The following is an 18,353-nucleotide window of genomic DNA, read 5'->3' on the forward strand; positions in this document are numbered from 1 at the left end:
AATCAGCCGCCCTATTTGTGTCTCCCTGGAGCAGATGCTGCTGGCTCTGGGTCTCATTAGAGTAAATGGGCACTGTTTCCCCTGCTTGTCACTTCTACAGGCAAATGGGGGATGGGGGTCTCTTGCAAAGTGATGCATCCACTTCTAGACTTATTTTTTGAGAGACTTCCAGCAAACACTGCCCCAAGTTTGTAAAGGTATCTTCCCAGCATCCCCAGAGCAGAGGATAGGATCCGGTTCCTCCTTCCCCTAGGAGATCAGCAATCGCTGGAACTATTGCCTAGCATGATATAAACCACAGGACCCCACCCCACCTCAGGCGACTAAATACATCATGTACACAAGGTGAGAGTAAGATCCTTCCTCCCACATTCTGGTAAACTGTTGGGAAAGATAAATACAGATACATCTGCAAGACCACAGTATCCTCTAAGGTGGTCTTCTTGCCTCCAGCCTTGCTTCCTCCAATCCCTATTTTCTAATATGCTGAGATACAAATGTAATCGGGTTGTGCACATTCTCTGGCCTCCATATGCAAAGCAAATGTTGTTTAAAAGTTTTCTAGGCCCCATAGATAAAATACAGTTTCTCTTGCATGATTTACAAGGTTCTTTAGGACACCACCACCCTACCACCACCAAACTTTTAACTTTTTCCCAATGCTCCACCAATCTTAAATTAACTTGCAATTCTCAAAAACCACCATAATCTGCTTCCCCTCTATGCTATAGAACATATTGTTTCTTCCACTCAAAATATCCTTACTCTACCCCTTCACCTGATTAACTTGATTCAGTCCCTCAAATCCTTTTTTTTTTTTTTTAAGATTTTATTTACTTACTCATGAGAGACACAGAGAGAGGCAGAGACACAGGCAGAGAGAGAAGCAGGCTCCACGCAGGGAGCCTCACGTGGGACTCGACCCCGGGGTCTCCAGGATCACGCCCTCGGCCAAAGGCAGGCATTAAACCACTGAGCCATCCAGGATGCCCTAGTCCCTCAAATCTTAGCTTAGAATCCTTTTCCCTGAAAAGCCCTCTCTTTTCCCCCAATAGCAAACGAGGTCACCTTGTGAGGTGACCTCCCTGACTATCAGGCCACTCAGCACACCCTAATGAAATTGCTTATTCACGAAACTGGAAACTCACTGGCTTTGTCCAGTTCACTGCTTTTTCTCCCTAACAGTATCTAGCAGAGTAAGCAATTAATAAACGCTGGTGAAGGAAGGAAAGAACAAGTGAATGAAGTCATTTTTTTAAAGACGTTTCTGTGTAAATAATATTTGCATATTCAAACCCTTCTAGGGTAAAAAGTCAACCCAACCTCTTCTCAACCTCTTCTACAATATCCCTCCACACACTCTAGAGCATCCAGTCAGACTGAACCATTTGTTTTGTCCCATCCACACCCCACAAAGTTCTACCTTGGAGCCTTTGTTCACACAGCCCCCTCAATAAAAAAGGCAAAAGCCACAGTCCCACTGTCAAGACATTTCTGCCATGAACACTTACTTGGTACCCCCCAGGCATAATTAATTTGTCTCCTCTTTATCCTTATGTCAAGATGCTTGTGCCTTGTGATGAGCACTTTGGAGTTTTTGCCTTATTCATACGCCTATTTTTTCAAATGAAATACAAATTCTCTAAGGACAGCAACAGTGATTAGTCATCATCCCAGAGCTTAAGATGGTCCTCAATAAATATTTATAATGTTATGTAATGTTTAGTCCACTTAATGCAAGATAATTGCATGCTGTGATGTAGTTTAAGGGTTAAAAGAAATTGCAATAATTTTTAATAATAGTAATATAAATCTACTAGATACTAACCTATATACAGCTCTGAATTAATTTTTATTAGAGAGAGAGAGAACATGCAAGCGAGGGGCAGGAGGGAGAGGGAGATGGAGAGAGTGAATCTCAAGCAATTTCCACGCCCAGCACAGAGCCTGACATAGGTCTAGATCTCACAACTCTGACATCATGACCGGAGGTGAAATCAAGAGCTGGATGCTTAACGAAATGAGTCAGCCAGGCGCCCCCTGAACATTTTATATTCATTTCTTATGATCTACTATAATTCCATAGTTGTTATGAGATCACATAGTGAATACTTGGCAGATCCAAGATTGAACTCAAGCTTGTCTGGCCCCCACAGCTGACTTTTTTCCACTAGCACTGTATTTGCTCATTCTGAGTATGTAGTATGACTCCAGAAGTTTGCAGCATTTCAACAGCATAAGCCTCCAAGTCAAGCCTGGTTTTTACCCTTTCCAAAGTCTCATTGTACTTAAGATGAACCAGGCCCATAGTTGCACAAAACTTCTCCTGGAGTCAGGGACACATCTACTGTGGCTCATGGTCCACAGGTTATCAGTGGTCTGCAAGGAAGAGATGTCCTCCCCTATCAGTGATATCCATTAACTAAACAACACTAGTCTCTATCTGGTCAAGAAACTAGTATCTGGCTTATGTATGTCCAAATCTACATAACTGGGATAAAATAATTGCCTCCTCACAAAGTGGCAACTGAGCCACGAGTGGGGACTCTCGGAGGGAAATTCAAAGAGGGTCATAGAATGCAACATGATGTCAGCCACGGGCTGGGGCCTGGTATTTCATCATATCCTTCAAGTTATTTTCCAAGTAGCTTGCACAGCACTCAATACTTAATAGTCACTATCTTGTTTAATCCATACAACCCAATATGTTATTACTACCCCCAATACAGAAATGAAAAAAGACACTGAGAGTAGTGAAATAATATCATCCAGGTTGCCCACCTGAGAAGTAGAGAAGTGACTGAACACAGGTTGGCCTCATCCTGCAGCCCCACTCGTGACCATTCTGATCTAGTGCTCCTACCATGTATCTCTATTCACATCTTACTCCGACAACCAGCATTACCCAAGCTTACACCTAAAATGCATGCTCAGAATTGCATTGTTTCTGCCTAAGTGATTTGAACCAAACAGGGAAAACTCCCAGGCACAGGAACCCAAATAACTTCTCACTCCAGGGGCGTTCAAATCCCAAAGCTAGTTTCCCAAGCATCTGGGTGTTTGTCTCAAGTCCTGACCTATTTCCGACTTGTTTAATTACATTGTCTTTCTAGGCACCCTTGGGTGTTTTGCTGGGTGAACCCAAAGCCCAGCCTGTCCTCAGCCACCCAGCCGTGTTGCTAGGCACCCATTCAACAGCTCTCTCTACATACCAGAAGACAGAGATACATATCTAAAGGAAATAGAAATCTTCTTCCAGAGTTAAAACAACTAAAAATTGCCTGAGGGTTCTTTTGAGGGCAAAGATTTCACACTTTAAAGGCATATACTCTTAAAGGATTAAGCTAGTGATCAAACAGTGGCCTTTGGAGAAGTATTACTGAACTACTGCATTTTTTAAAATTCAAGTGATTCCTTTGGAGGTGAGATGATCACTCTTTTTCCCTTCCTAGGCTATTTCCACTATTTTAATATTCTATCTTCTTGTCAAAACTATGCCATTAATGGGAGGAGGAAGTGAACTGCTGAAGGCATGAAGACAATCAAAGAGAGAATAAACCCCCATCATTTATAGGGTATAAATCAAGGCCACTAAACCTCAGACAAGAGGCTAGATCCAAGACCCTTCCAAGTACAATTATTTCACATACAGTTTAGATCAAAAACTGATCTTTAAAAGATAATCAGTCCTAAAGATATACTGAGATGATGATCATAGCAACTAACTTTTAGTGCGTACCACATAAACAGACATTTTACAAGCATTATTTCACATACACATAAAAATCTAATGAGGTAGATACCATCATTGCCTCCTTTTTACAGGTGAATGAATGAAATTTCAAAAGGATCAAGCTAGCAGCCCTGGGTGGCTCAGTCGGTTGAGTGTCCAACTCTTGGTTTCAGCTCAGGTCATGATCTCAAGGCTGTGGCATCAAGCCCCACGCTGGGCTCTGTGCTCAGTTAAAATTTTTAAAGTCTGCTTCAGATTTTCTCTCTCTTTCTCTCTCTCTCAAATAAAAAAATAAGATCTTTTTTTTTTTTAAAAAAAAAAAAAGAAAAAAAAAGGTCAAGCTATATGTCCAGGGCCACATATCTGGCAAATGCGGAACCAAAACTCAAATTCAAGTCCGTCAGACTCTAGAACCTAACCTCCTCATCATACATTACGTCTGTATATTTTCAATACTGGGTTTTTTCCCCCTTGGAATAGTCCCAAGGACTTGCCTCAGAATTGGCACTTCTCTCTGCCAAAGAAAGCCATTCTCTGAACTGAATCACACACTTCTCAGGTAGAAGAAAACTTTATGAAGATGAAATGAATAATGAAAAACCAACTAGAAGAGAAACCCAGGATAAGGAGACAGAACATAAGAAACTAGAGGATTTGACACTCTTTCATTTTGAAAACAGAGTGGAAGGAACCACAGAGGTCATCGGCTCCAACTGCCTCTTTGATCAGATGAGACAAGAAGTAACTTTTTCAAAGTCTCAGCACCACTGCAGTGGTACAAATGTGAAAGCACTCTGTATCTACTTCACTATTGTCAGTATTACCACTGCTGGTATTACTGTGACTATTAATATTACCACTATTATCACAGTGCCTACTGTATTAGAAATCTGGTTCTAATGGGCTCTATGAAGTACTGTGACACTTGTGCTTTATGGATGCAATGATGGGGCACACTACAGGAATATTTAAACCAGGCCTGTTACCCTAACAGTCCTGTTCTGAGTGTCACATACACACACACACACACACACACACACACACACACACACACAAATACACCCCCTCTATGCCATTCTTTCATTGAACAATCTTCCAAGTACTTACCAATATCCACAAAGATCTTATTTGTATGTTTACTCTCAGTCCCTTTCCCTTGCTATATAATGTAAGCTCCTGGAGAACATGAATTCTGTCTTTCTGGAATGTTACTATATCCCCAGAGCCATGAATAAATTATTCAGTTAAGGAAGATACCATTGACATGAGTCAGTACAATGCGTAAATATTCCCTTTTATCCAGGTCTGCTTGGAACAAGAAGGAATCTATGAACAACAACAAAAAGGTGAGGGGAACACAGAACATTTCTCTAGCTTTGTATCTTATGATGATGTGATCCCTGGCATCATATTTTTATCAGGTAAGGTTGTAAATAGCATACATCCTTTATAGCACTCAGAAATCAGAGAAAGTCCTCATCTATTGTCCTCACTTGTTTTTTTTTTTTTTCTGTAATCAGAGTAAGTGTGTAGCCATTGGTCAATACCTGGCAATTCTCGGTGCAGGAATTCATGCCAGGTTGCACTGAAACCAGTTCAAGCTAAGAGAGTATATGAAATCTTAGATGATGGTCTTAATCTGGATTAAGTGGTGCTTTAGATTTAAGAGTCTATACTTTAAGGCAATGAGTAATCAAATAGATATCAGAATGAGCAAGAAATAGATTGGTCTTTTTAAAAACACGTAACTCTAACTTTGAAAGACCAGTTATAAAGGTCCCTTACATAGTTTTAAAATTGCACTTCAGGGAAAGAGACCTATTATCACCTACATAAAATTCTAAGAAGACAACATTGGGTCATGTTACTTTGTTAAGATGCAGACTCATAAGTATAAAAATTACAGACTCAGTGTGCTAGAGAGTTAGGTGAGAATGAGTTAATTCCTATAACAACAGAACAGAACACAGCTTGAAAAACAGAAAGAGGAGGACAAGATGGGGATAGGGATGTAGAGGTATGAACATAGGTAGAATGCAATGGAGGCCTATTGTTAAAATGTCCCATGCCAAACTCCCTGAGAACTGTAGCAGGTATCCTGAGATCTGGCATTGGGATAATCACTTTGGAGTCAGGGGACTGTTCTCTGGATCCACTGGTAAGATCATAAACTTGGTACTTCAAAGTTTCATCATGACTCCAAGATTCCTCACCTCAAATCTTAGTGTTCTATCCTTTTTCCTACTCAATGTAATTATGAAAATTATCTGAGTTTGATGTCAAGAAGGTCAGAGATATTTTCCTTTAGACCAAAGATATTTTCTTTGGTCCATCCAATGTTTCATTAAAAATTCAATCAACATTCATTCATTAATTGAAAATTCCATATTAACAAAATCAGCTTTCCAGATTCTCTTGAATTTCATTTTCTCTCTGGCCCAGAGTCTATATTCCCAGAGGGCAAAACTGAGCTGAAGCTGAAAACAACCTGCCCTCTTTGGATAGGGCATGTGCTATATGACTTTACATGGTGTCCACCACCCTCTACTATCTCTTAACCTCAAGGTCTGTGTTGGCCTTTATCACTGCACTCACATTGAGGTTTCTTTTTGTTTTTTGGGGTTTTTTTGTTTTGGTTTGGTTTGGTTTTATTAGTACACAAATGTTTTTTGAATTCATATCTATATCAAAAATTGGAAATCACAGGATAAAAAGGGGTACATTTTTCAAGATTCATCAAAATTCACTTGGATAGGAAAAGGCCAGAGTGCTCAAAACAACTTTCAAGTACAAATTGGGGGATTCATCATCCAGACAACATAACTATAGTAATTAAGGCAGAGTGGTAAGTGCACATGAAAAATAATCAGTAGAATAGAATGGATTCAAGAAACAGACAAAAGGTAATTAGATATATGACAACATGACATATGGCATTACTAATCAAGAAGGAAAGATGGCTTGTTCAAATGGTGGATATCAATATTATAAAATAAACTATAATCATATTTTATGCCAGTTCCTGATGTGTGTAAGCCCAAAAATGTAAAAGATGAAAAATTTTTAAATGTGAAGAAATATAGAATATCTTTATGATATTGGGTTAGTACAAAATTGCTTCAGTAATGTCTATAAGTACAAGTCATAAGACATAAATTTGACTATTTAAAATGCAACAGTTCTTCTAAAAAAAATAAGCCACCACAAATAAGTTAAATATAAAATTCATTAAGTAATAAGAGAAATATAAATTAAAATAATGAATGCCATGTCACATATATTAATAACCAAAAAAATGTAAACTCAACAATACCAAGTGTTGGTTATGATGTAGTGAAATGAGGACTTTCATATACTACTGAGGAAAGTAAAAATTGTTTCACCACCCATTTTGATAAGAAATTGGGTATAACTAGTAGAGTGCATTTTTTTTAACTAGTGTTGCAAAGAATATGTGAATACCTTTTAGTTCAGTAAGTCCACTTACAAGTATATCCTGAAACTCTTGCATGGCACTATATCAACATGAATGCATCCCAAAATATGTTAGATTTTTTTAAGTGCACTTAAATAGAATCTATAGAATTAAACACTAAGTAATGTTTTTAAGTACTCAAACAATGCTTTATTTTGTTAGTAGACCTATGGATATATGACAAAAGTTTTCAATCATGAAAATAATAAAACTTCATCTTCAGGATAATGGTTATCTTTGGTAAGGGAAGGTGACTACAATTGAATTTCCATTGTTTATGTCAAAAACACAGTTGTTGGGATGCCTGGGTGGCTCAGCAGTTGAGCGTCTACCTTCAGGTCAGGGCATGATCCCGGGGTCTGGGATCAAGTCCCACATCAGGCTCCTTATGGAGAGCCTGATTCTCCCTCTGCCTATGTCTCTGTCTCTCTCTCTCTGCCTATCTTGCTCATGAATAAATAAATAAATCTTTTAAAAAAAAAGTTGTTAATTTTATTGTTGATTCTTTGAAGATAATTTTGCTTTTCTGTTTTTAGTATTTTCTCCTTGGCCTTGGTTTAACTCTTTTTTTTCTCTTTCTCTTTCTCCATGCCTAGGTCTGGGCATTGCCTCTTTGCAATCCTCCTGTTCACTAATTCTCTCATCAGCTGTGTTTAAGCTGCTATTTAACCTATCCACATAATTCTTCATTTAATTTATTCTGTTTATTTGTTCTATTAGATTTTTTGTTGTTTCCAGTTTGCTGTCAAAATTTCCCTTGTTATCTCTTAATTCCTTGGATGTACTAATTTTAGTTCTTTTATATAAAATATCTGCATCTCTTATGGATTGGTTTTCATTATCTGTTTTTAGCTCTTGTTTACCATAGTTTTGGTCAAATCTCCCCTTGTAACTTTTAGCCTGAAATTTTTATTCAATATTACATTTTGTACATGAAAAGTATAGAGAATATATGATATCCTGAATGATGTTATCTGTCTACAGTGTCCCTAATAATATTGATCCAATTAGAGCACAGGATAATTCAAAGCTGGACATGAGTTACCATGAAAACTTATCTATTTCGAATCCACTTTTACTCATAGGATCCTTAGGATTTTACCAGGGACCATCTTCCTTCACAAGCCCTGAAATCCAATTTTTATCCCTTACCCTGATTAGTATTCTGAATGTTACTTTCAGTTCTTCAGGCTCTTAGCCACTTTCCTTTTTTTCTAAATCAATAATCACCCAGAGGACAGAAGCAGCACTGAACACTGTGAAATTCTCTCCTCTCTCAGATCATTGTCCTTCAAGTCTTCACTTCCTTGGTAGTTCTCTTATGCCTTCAACTAGAATTTTTAAATTTAATACCCAGCCCTTTGAATTGCCTTTATCCAGAGTTTTAGTCACAAATATCATGACCTAAAGTCATAAGCAGAATGCCTCCAAGGTCAATTTTGAGCATCTCCACGCCTGTATATGTATCATGACTGACTCAGACACATTCTTAAAATTTATTCTGCCACTTTACATGATATAACAACAGCCAACAGAAAGAAACTTTTACATTGACACAGAGGGTCTTCACAGGAAGAAGTACAGAACTCTAAATCTATCATGCCTTGATTTTAACTTATTTGTTGTGATAGCCCAGGAAAATGACACAAACTCTCTGTTGTTAGTCTCCTCATGTATAATACAAGGTAATAGCACTACTCTAACTGCCTCACAAGTTTGAGGATTCATTAGAACACAGACATAAGCACCTAGTACAGGGCCTGACCCATAGTAGGTATTCGATAAATACTAGTTCAATCATTTGTAGGAATAAAAGATTAGTCTTTCCCTTGCTATTCAGAAGTTTACTGCTGGATCTGTCCAAAGCAAAGAGTTCCAATAGTTTCAATAGCTAACCCAAGAGAATTCCCAGCATGTGTATAAGGATTCAGTCTTAGCTTAGGGATTCTGGTGCATAACTATGTTATTCTTCCCCTTAAAATGGAGCTGATGTAAATTTTGTTAAAAAAGGAAAAAAATTAGTATGGAAGAGCGAAGTTTTCAAATTAAAATAAAATGACAGAGGTGCCTAGCTGGCTCAGTCAGTAGACTCCGCAATTCTTGATCTTGGAATCGTGAGTTCGAGCATCACGTTGGGTATAGAGATAGCTTTCTTTCTTACTTAATTGAATTAAATAAGAGGACAAACTCAGACCTGACAACTAGTCAAGGATTCTACCCTCTGACCTCATCAAAGGTACATTAGCTAAAAAAAAAAAAAAAAAAAAAAAAAAAAAAGAGCCCTTAAGTGCTGCCAGATACATCAAGCACTAACTCTTGACTCCTTGAATGTTAACTCTCAGGAACAGAGCACTGAAAGTTGCTTATCCAAAAAAAGAAGCAAAGGCTCAAAGAATGCCCTTTTTGTTCATGAAATTTCCACCCTAACACCTATGTTATGCCACATACCCTACATCGTTTTTCCTTCCACCTCCTCACAACATCCAAGTAAAAGAGGCACCGTTATTCTCTCTCTCATATGCAACAGGTTGATCAACTGATGCTTAAAGAAGTCCTACCACATGCCAAAGGCACCAGAAAATTCAGTTAACATTTATTGAGTACCCGCCATGTGCCAATGTGCTAGCACTAAGGCCACAAGCCAGAGTATACAAAACAACATCCCTAGCAAAGACCACGAGCTATGGAAAGAAATCGAAAGAAAACACTCCTGAGTACAAGCTCTAAAGAGGCTCCATTGATTGTAAGATACTGATGGGACAATTTTAAGGACTGTGCAGAAAAAATGCTAAAATAAAGGAGAGTGAAAACAAAACCCCGGGCAGACAGATAAAGTGATCCAGGGGTGGCCTCACACCACCACCCAGTCCCTGCACAGATCCAGCCCCTAATTAAGTACTAAAGAGGAAATAAAACTCGGTACAGGAATAAAAAGACTACGAGGAGTTACTTTCACGGTGTGTTCCAGAAAAGTCTCCATGAAGATGTGGTACATAAGCTGAGATTGTAAAGATGCGCAGTTGGAAGCAGACACATCAGGTTTTGAGGCAGGAAGAGCTCTGCACGTTGAACCGTGCCCAGAGAGGAGGAAGAAAATTGGAGTCAGATAGGAGATAGGCTGGTGTTAGGGAAAGGGCCTCACCACGGAGGAGGTGGGGGGCTCAGGGCCTGTGCACTTTCCAACTGGTAGTAACATATTGTTATTCCCTGGACTACATGGGGTGCTCACCGACAGTGCCAATACCTCAGTGCCATCTGGAACTTTGCAGCTGGTTCCTCTTAACATTGGTCCACAGTTAGAAACCTCAGGGGATCCCTGGGTGGCGCAGTGGTTTGGTGCCTGCCTTTGGCCCAGGGCGCGATCCTGGAGACCCGGGATCGAGTCCCACGTCTGGCTCCCGGTGCATGGAGCCTGCTTCTCCCTCAGCCTGTGTCTCTGCCTCTCTCTCTCTCTCTCTGTGACTATCATAAAAAAAAAAAAAGAAACCTCAGTAACATAGATACTGAAACCACAGCAACATATAGGCCATAACATCGCACTCTAAGTATGTATTATGATAAACATCATTACAGTAGCAGTCATCCTGTAGTATGCAAATGTATCCAAGTATTACAGTGCAGTATTGTATAAATGCAAGATATATGGGTCAAATTTATCCATTAAAAATAAGGAGGAGGGGGGATCCCTGGGTGGCTCAGCGGTTTGGCGCCTGCCTTTGGCCCAGGGCGCGATCCTGGAGTCCCGGGATCGAATCCCATGTCAGGCTCCCGGCATGGAGCCTGCTTCTCCCTCCTCCTTTGTCTCTGCCTCTCTCTCTCTCTCTCTCTCTCTCTGTCTATGATAAATAAATAAATAAATAAATCTTTAAAAAAAAATAAAATAAAATAAAATAAAAATAAGGAGGAGGAAAGGAAAGAAAGAAGAAAGAAAAGAAAGAAAGAAAGAAAGAAAGAAAAAAAGAAGAAAGAAAGAAAAAGAAAGAAAGAAAGAAAGAAAGAAAGAAAGAAAGAAAGAAAGAAAGAAAGAGAGGATGGAAAGAAGAAAGAAACCTCCTCATTCCCATTTCATCCTTTTGGACCTTTTGCATCCATTTTTCTCACTGCACTAGAAAGACAATTTTGTTTTAAGCCAAGGCCCACACAAACTACCATGGTGCTTTGCCCATAGTAAGTGCTCAACAAGTGTAAGCTAAGCATTTGGGTATCAGATGCAGGCATGGGCCTAACTGCTGGAAAATCTGAACATTCGTAACTGTAGACTGGTAAGAGATGCAAGGATTGTTCCTGCTCAGAGCAAGAGTCTAGGGAGAAGCTGCATGGCAGGAAGGGGAGGCACAAGGAAGCCTTTCTTGTCCTCACACCAGTGAGGAGGTGAAAATTAACAAGGCAGTAAGCAACAAATGTTGGAGAAGATGTGGAGAAAGGGGAACCTTCTTGCAATGTTGGTGAGAATGTGAACTGGTGCAGCCACTCTGGAAAACTGTGTGGAGGTTCCTCAAAGAGTTAAAAATAGACCTGCCCTACGACCCAGCAATTGCACTGCTGGGGATTTACCCCAAAGATACAGATGCAGTGAAACGGCAGGACACCTGCACCCTAATGTTCACAGCAGCAATGTCCACAATAGCCAAACTGTGGAAGGAGCCACAATGTCCTTCGACAGATGAATGGATAAAGAAAAGTGGTTTATAGAGACAATGGGATGTTACTCAGCCATCAGAAAGGATGAACACCCACCATTTGCTTCGAGGTGGATGGAACTGGAGGGTATTATGCTGAGTGAAGTAAGCCAATCGGAGAAGGATAATCATTATATGGTTTCACTCATACGGGGAGTTTAAAAAATAGTGAAAGAGATTATAAGGGAAAGGAAGGAAACTGAGTGGGAAAAATTAGAGAGGAAGACAAACCATGAGAGACTCCTAACTCTGGGAAACAAACAAGGGATAGTGGAAGGGGAGGCAGGTGGGAGGGAGTGGAGGTGATGGGTGACGGGCCCTGAGTGGGGTACTTGATGGGATGAGCAGTGGGTGTTATACTACATGTTGGCAAATCAAACTTCAATAATTAATTAATTAATTAATTTTTAAAACTGCTTTTTCAGCCACTTGGACTTTCCCCTGAAACTTTGGGTAGATAAAGTCCCCATGCAGACTTTAGACTGTGACCTCTGGGTCTCCAGCCTCATGTAAATGTACCATCAATTTTTCTAGATAGAGCAATTCAAAGAAAAAGAGAAAGAGGTTTTTAAATTATGCTTTTCAACTAGGAAGAGAAAATAATAGTTGCCATATCTTTAGAGAATGCCAAGCTGACGTCTCCAGGACTCTGCAAGCACCTCTATCAATTACATGTACTGAGAGAGCAGCAAGGAGACATTTGTTAATTGGAACTCTAATGACCAGCCTTTACCAATATCTAATTTAGTGCTCCTGTCAGGAGCTGGGTTATTTCCTCAAATGAGGAGGATAAATAAAAGACTTAGGGTAGGAAAGAAAATACCCCATTTTTCTTTTGTTTCAAGTCCAACTGTCATGTGACTAAATCTCAGTGTTTGGTTCATACTTTCTGCTATTCTCTATGTTTGAAGTACCACACACACACACGCACGCACACACACACATACTCACACACCATTTCACCCTGACCCAGTATCTGCAGCATTCAGACCATCACTGTCTCAGTTCGGCAGAGATAGCTCAGCTTCCTGGAACAAGTGTTATTTGATCACAGTTGCAAAGGTGAGTGAGAGTTCCAAAGGTAAAGGAAGGGGAGTCGTTGTGAATGACCTGACACAGCTTCATTTAACACTAACTGAATTCTCAGTCATTTCTATTTTTCAGTAAATATTGAGTATCAAAGTAGGCCTACGTGGGAAGGGATTGGAGAAGCGTAGCAGGAAGGCACTTAATGCCTAGAAAAACACCTATAAAATATGAAGCAGTAACTCTAGCAGTAATAATAGTAGTAGCTCCTGGATACTGAGCTGCTGTGTCATAGATAGTGATGAATGCTTTACATAGATTATTTCATCTCTGCTCACAAAATCACCATGGGGATCATTACTCCATTTTGAAGATAATGAAGCTTAGGTTGATAGAAGCTAAGACTCTTGCCTAAGGGTTCCTAGTTAATAATGAGCAACACCAGGAATCATATGCATTTCTATGGAGGACAGATGATGCAGTTAAGAACGTGGGCTTTAGAGCCAAAGGAAGAGAAGCATCCTGGGACACAAACCTCCCCTAGACTTGTTTCATTTTTTAAATTATTAAATGTTGGAGTCTATCATCTTCACCTCTTCTAGCTCCATGCTCCAGTCTTCACAATCGAGTATGAGACGGGACCACTTCCCAAATCTTTCTTCCCTGTTCAGATCTTCCTGCACCAGCTTCCAAGCTCTTCTTCTAGTTCCTCTAGACTAAATGGAGGCCAAAAGTGAATCCCAAGAGAAAGCTTCTTGTTACATTCCACCATTGAGGGAAGAAGCCTGAGGGGGGAAAAATGTACTCATTCAACAGCTTCAATACTAACAGCAGCGCTTGCTAAACACCAAAAGGGCTCTTGAAATAAAGAATTAATGGATTCTAGAACCAGCATCAGGGAGACTGGTGCCAATGGAGCTCTGCATAATTTAGTGTTACACTCTCAACTAAGAAATATCTTTGGGCAATAGCCTAAGTTTCTTTTGAACAACATGAATCATCAGAAGGCATATTAGCAAAAGAGTGAACAATGTCAAAGATGCTAATATCAAAACTATAGCTCAAGAATTTGAATAAAGTTGTCCTAAAGTATATACAAGTGGGAAAAAATACTTATAAATCAATCTATTATCTCCTGAAATACACACAGGTGATGAACTAAACTATTATTTGTAGATGTGTAACTCCTTCATCTATAGCCCTTCAAATGTGTATGTACCACTGAACCAAAAAAAGTTTTTATAAATCTTATTCTTTTTGGAGAAAATAAATGCAGGATCACCAAACATTCCAGACTGCCTTATATTTCATCTGTAGGCAAATGGCAGGAGCTAACCTTGATCTTATTCCTTACATTAGAAAGCAGTTCCCGGGGGGTCTTCCCTATGCCAGGTATTAAGCTAGGCTCTGGAAATATAATTACAAAATGCTCTAGAACAGTGCCTTTCAACAGGTGTTTAAGTGAAAATATTTACTTCCTTAACTCTGCCTTTCACAGATGCAGACGAAACCTGTTTTTCTCCATGTTTCCGTCAACACACAGTCTACCAGCTTCATGGTATACTGGTATTTGTCTTTTCTTTGCACCAAACCATACCCAACTTTGTGCAGCATTATATGATCTGCTTAACATTCTGACAGACATGGTATTAACTATATGGAAAAAGGAGCTCATGCATGATTATTAATCATTTAACAACCTGCTCATGCTAGGATGGCTGGCTGAGAGCCACTGACTACAGGTAATCCGACAGAACAAGGAATGCCTTCACATATGATTCAGTGAAATCTCTGTAACCCTAAGTATCTTCTCCACTGGTCTATTAACATTGCCTGTAATCCATACAGGAATAAGATTCAATGACCTGAAAACAAAACAAAACAAAACAAAAAGCCAACAAAAGACAAAGCATTCATTATACTGGGAAGTACTCTTTGGAAGAAAAAATACAAAGCCTATATAGGTAAGAATAACTTATTTTAAATGGTATATAGTCAACAATGCAAAAACAAGGACTCCAAAATACTGTGACCCAGGATGCCAAATGACTTTAAAAAGAAGAATTATGGAGGAACAGATTGTATGTTCCCAAGGAAAGAGGGCTCTGCTCTAAGTGGAGTGAATATGGCAAAATAGCTAAGAAAATAGAGGAGAGTCAAAGGAGAGGTGAGCAGAACCTTCAGTTTTGTCAAGTAGTGCCTAAACTAGATGCATATACAGGATTCTGTTTGCAGATCATTTTTCTCAGTTATGATTTGATACCTCTGGGTATAACGCAGGCACTTGTCTAGATCAATATCCCACTGTGAATGAATCCTGGAAGCTACTGCTTTTTACCCTACTGTGGTACTGATGAAATTTCAAGCAAAGACAACCAATGAACCAATCATTCCTACCTGCTGCCCATCTGCTCTTTGGAAACAAGTAATAGAATCATAGAGAAAAACCAAGGAGATGTCAGATCCAAGGAAAAAAATGATTGGCTAGGATTAGATTCACATATGGAGGAAAAGTGTCTTCCAGGTGTTCTGTGCAAGCTCATTTTGGCCATAAGGCATTACTTTTCTGATCCATTCCTTTCCTGGTTCTCCCTACCCCCATCCTTAAATGCTATATTTAGTACTTGCTGCATTACAGCATAGGGAGAAAGAGAAGATCAGTTGTTCTTTGGTAAGCAACTACCTTATCTTCAAAACTTAAGTGCAGGTTCTATACCCGTATGTAGTCTACAGTGGAATTTGATATAAGCACTTCAGATTCTCTTGGAATTCCAAAATCTGTCTTCATGGGAAATAAGAGAATTGGAGGATCTGTAAACATGCTACATGTTGAGAGAAGTGCAATGTATGAAGAAGCCATAGATGATTTTCTCAGAGACCCACCATCTAGTTGGAGAGCCAAGAATCAGAGGTGACCAACATGTAGCGCACATGTGTCTTCTCTCCTAACCTGCTCCATGACAGGCATTACTAACAGATCATGGTATCCTTTCCTACTGATCTCACATGCAACCTCAGAATCTTCATCAATGTAGCATTCCAAAAGCCAAAAGCCATCTTTCAGAGTTAAGTCATGATCTGAAATGTATTTGCCATCTTTGGTCAAAAGGGACAGAGAAAAACAGCCCATGACCAGATATTACCATGAAAAGCTAGGTTTCGTGGTATAGACAGTAAGGCAGTAGGGATTCAGAGGAAAGCTTTGTGGAAGAATAGGGACATAAACTGACTGTGGACATTTGGATAAAATGCAAAAAGTGAAACAGACTAAACGTGCTCACTCACTCACAGGATGTAACTTTTGAGAAACCAAGGCAAGGAGCTATTAAGATATACATGTTCTTTCAAGGCCTCCCAGGAAGCTGAGCTATTCCTAACTCTCTGCAGTGCTATGCATATCACTTCACTGTGTCTCCCTACTACTCCCCAGCTTAGAGTCCAAGTTACTGCTCAAAAGCAGCATATCACACCACAGTGACTCCCGGTCCCCGGATTTCAGTCTTTCATGAACCACCTTGAACATTTTGCTGTGCCCATGTGTCACGTTATTATTCGCTTAATATTTTATTTAAATCAACTCACTTCTCATTTAAATAAATTCATCTTAAAATAGAAATAATCACCATTAGAAAAAGTAATCTCACCTACATTAATTTAAGTAAGAACTACTTTCAAGTGGTACTTGCTTAGGGGCACTGGGTGGCTCAGTCAGTTAAGTATCTGACTCTTGATTTTCAGTTCTCAAGGCCATGAGATCGAGTCCCGTACATGGAGCCTGCTTCACATCCTCTCCCTCCCTCCCTGCCTCTAAAAAAATAAATTAAAAGTATCTGTTTCTATGTCCCCTAAAATAATCTCATATACCTCTGTTCATAGTTCTATGTACCACATCTGCTTTAGTGGTTCAGAGGATGTGTTTTGAATCTCTGCATGGCAGAGATTGATCCTAACCCCAGTTCTGTCATTCATTGGCTGAAGACTTGGACAACTAAATGGAATCTCTAAATTTCCTCATCTGTAAAATGGGTAAGCAATGCATAGTGTTATTGTCAGAATGAATTAAGGAAATGACTGTAATGTGCTGAGCAGAACACTCATACCCACTGTTTTTAGGGACTTATAAGTCTTTCTATTTTGTCCTGGTTGGGAACATCTGTTCCAACTCAAGCCATTTGCTATACCATAAAGTATGACAGTGGAGTGAAACCAACACAGGCTTAGAAACCATGTGTGTGATTAAATCTAGGTTTCATCCCTTCTCTAGGTGGATCATGGGTAAGTTACTTCTTTAAACTCTTACTTTATTTGAAAAAAAATCAACGAAATAATGGTATGTATCTCACATGACTGAGGAATGTAAATGAGATCATATAGAGAGAATGCTGGCATACTGTCACTGCTTGATAAATGGTAATTCTTTTTCTGCACAGTATTGGGAGTAGGTTTGCTTTGAATTTCTGAAAACACTGGTACTGTACAGGCTTTTGAAATCCCCAATTGTTCGTCTGCTATAGATCTGCTGTCCTTTATCGTAAAATGCTGGATTCTCTAAAATAATGGTGTCTTCTCCTTCCCGTATGAGCAAGCAAAAACAAGACCACTAAGGCAGCAAAATGAGGGAAACTCTCAAAAAGCTTCAGACCTCTACATCCAAGACCCAGAATCCTTTGTATATGGCCTTTGGTTCTGTCCAAATGAGGAATTTCTTTTCTTTCATTAAAATGTAAATTTGATGTAACTCTAAAGTCCTTTGGCTGATGGATCTGGGTGAAAAAGCTCCTCTCTGATAACTGGGGGACAGGCCAACTCTCTTAAACCAACTCTCAAAGCCATTCAGGTTCCTACTTTGTAAACCTGTGTCTTCGAGCCAAGAAAAGAAGGCACACACCACTGCCTGAGTCCCCTGTCTCCAATGGAAGTGCTCACTGTAGCCTTTAACCCAAAGGGCTTCACAGGTGGCTGTGGGAAAACCTCTTTGACAGGCAGATGGATCAGCTCTGTAGGCATTTATTCCTTTGCCTTTCAGTTTAGCACTCCCTCTTCAGCAGTAACTACAGAGCGGCTTTGCTGAAGTGGACTCATGCTACTCGAAATGGTCCAGAGACCCATAATTCATTCCACAGCAGCTGCCAAGGAGCTGTCAGATGGTGGTTCTTATGGCCACAGGTCAGACTGAAAGCTGTGACCTCAAAGAAGTACACGTGCTTCACATCCTATTAAAGTAGCTTGAGCTTCACAGTGGCCCCCACGGAGTCCATCAACTTTGTTTTGGTCATTGAGCCATAGCTATTGCTTGCATTGAGAGAAGAAAAGTTGTAGCCTTTCTTAAAAGTTGAGATTTCACTTCCAATATTCCCCACTCCCAGCAAAGAATTTGTCCATTTACCTCTGGGAGTCAAAAAATTAGAGTTTTCACTCTCTAACACAACCCCCAAACGTA

The 18,353-nt window shown here is 39.6% G+C and overlaps 1 pseudogene; it reads right to left on the reverse strand.

The window, feature by feature from the left end:
* The window catches only part of LOC121497773, a 40,652-nt pseudogene extending 24,609 nt beyond the window's left edge, over positions 1 to 16,043 (reverse strand).
* Positions 16,044 to 18,353: the final 2,310 nt, after the last annotated feature.

This window comes from Vulpes lagopus, chromosome 8 (genome assembly GCF_018345385.1).
Source record: "Vulpes lagopus strain Blue_001 chromosome 8, ASM1834538v1, whole genome shotgun sequence".
Classification (NCBI taxonomy): Eukaryota; Metazoa; Chordata; class Mammalia; order Carnivora; family Canidae; genus Vulpes; species Vulpes lagopus.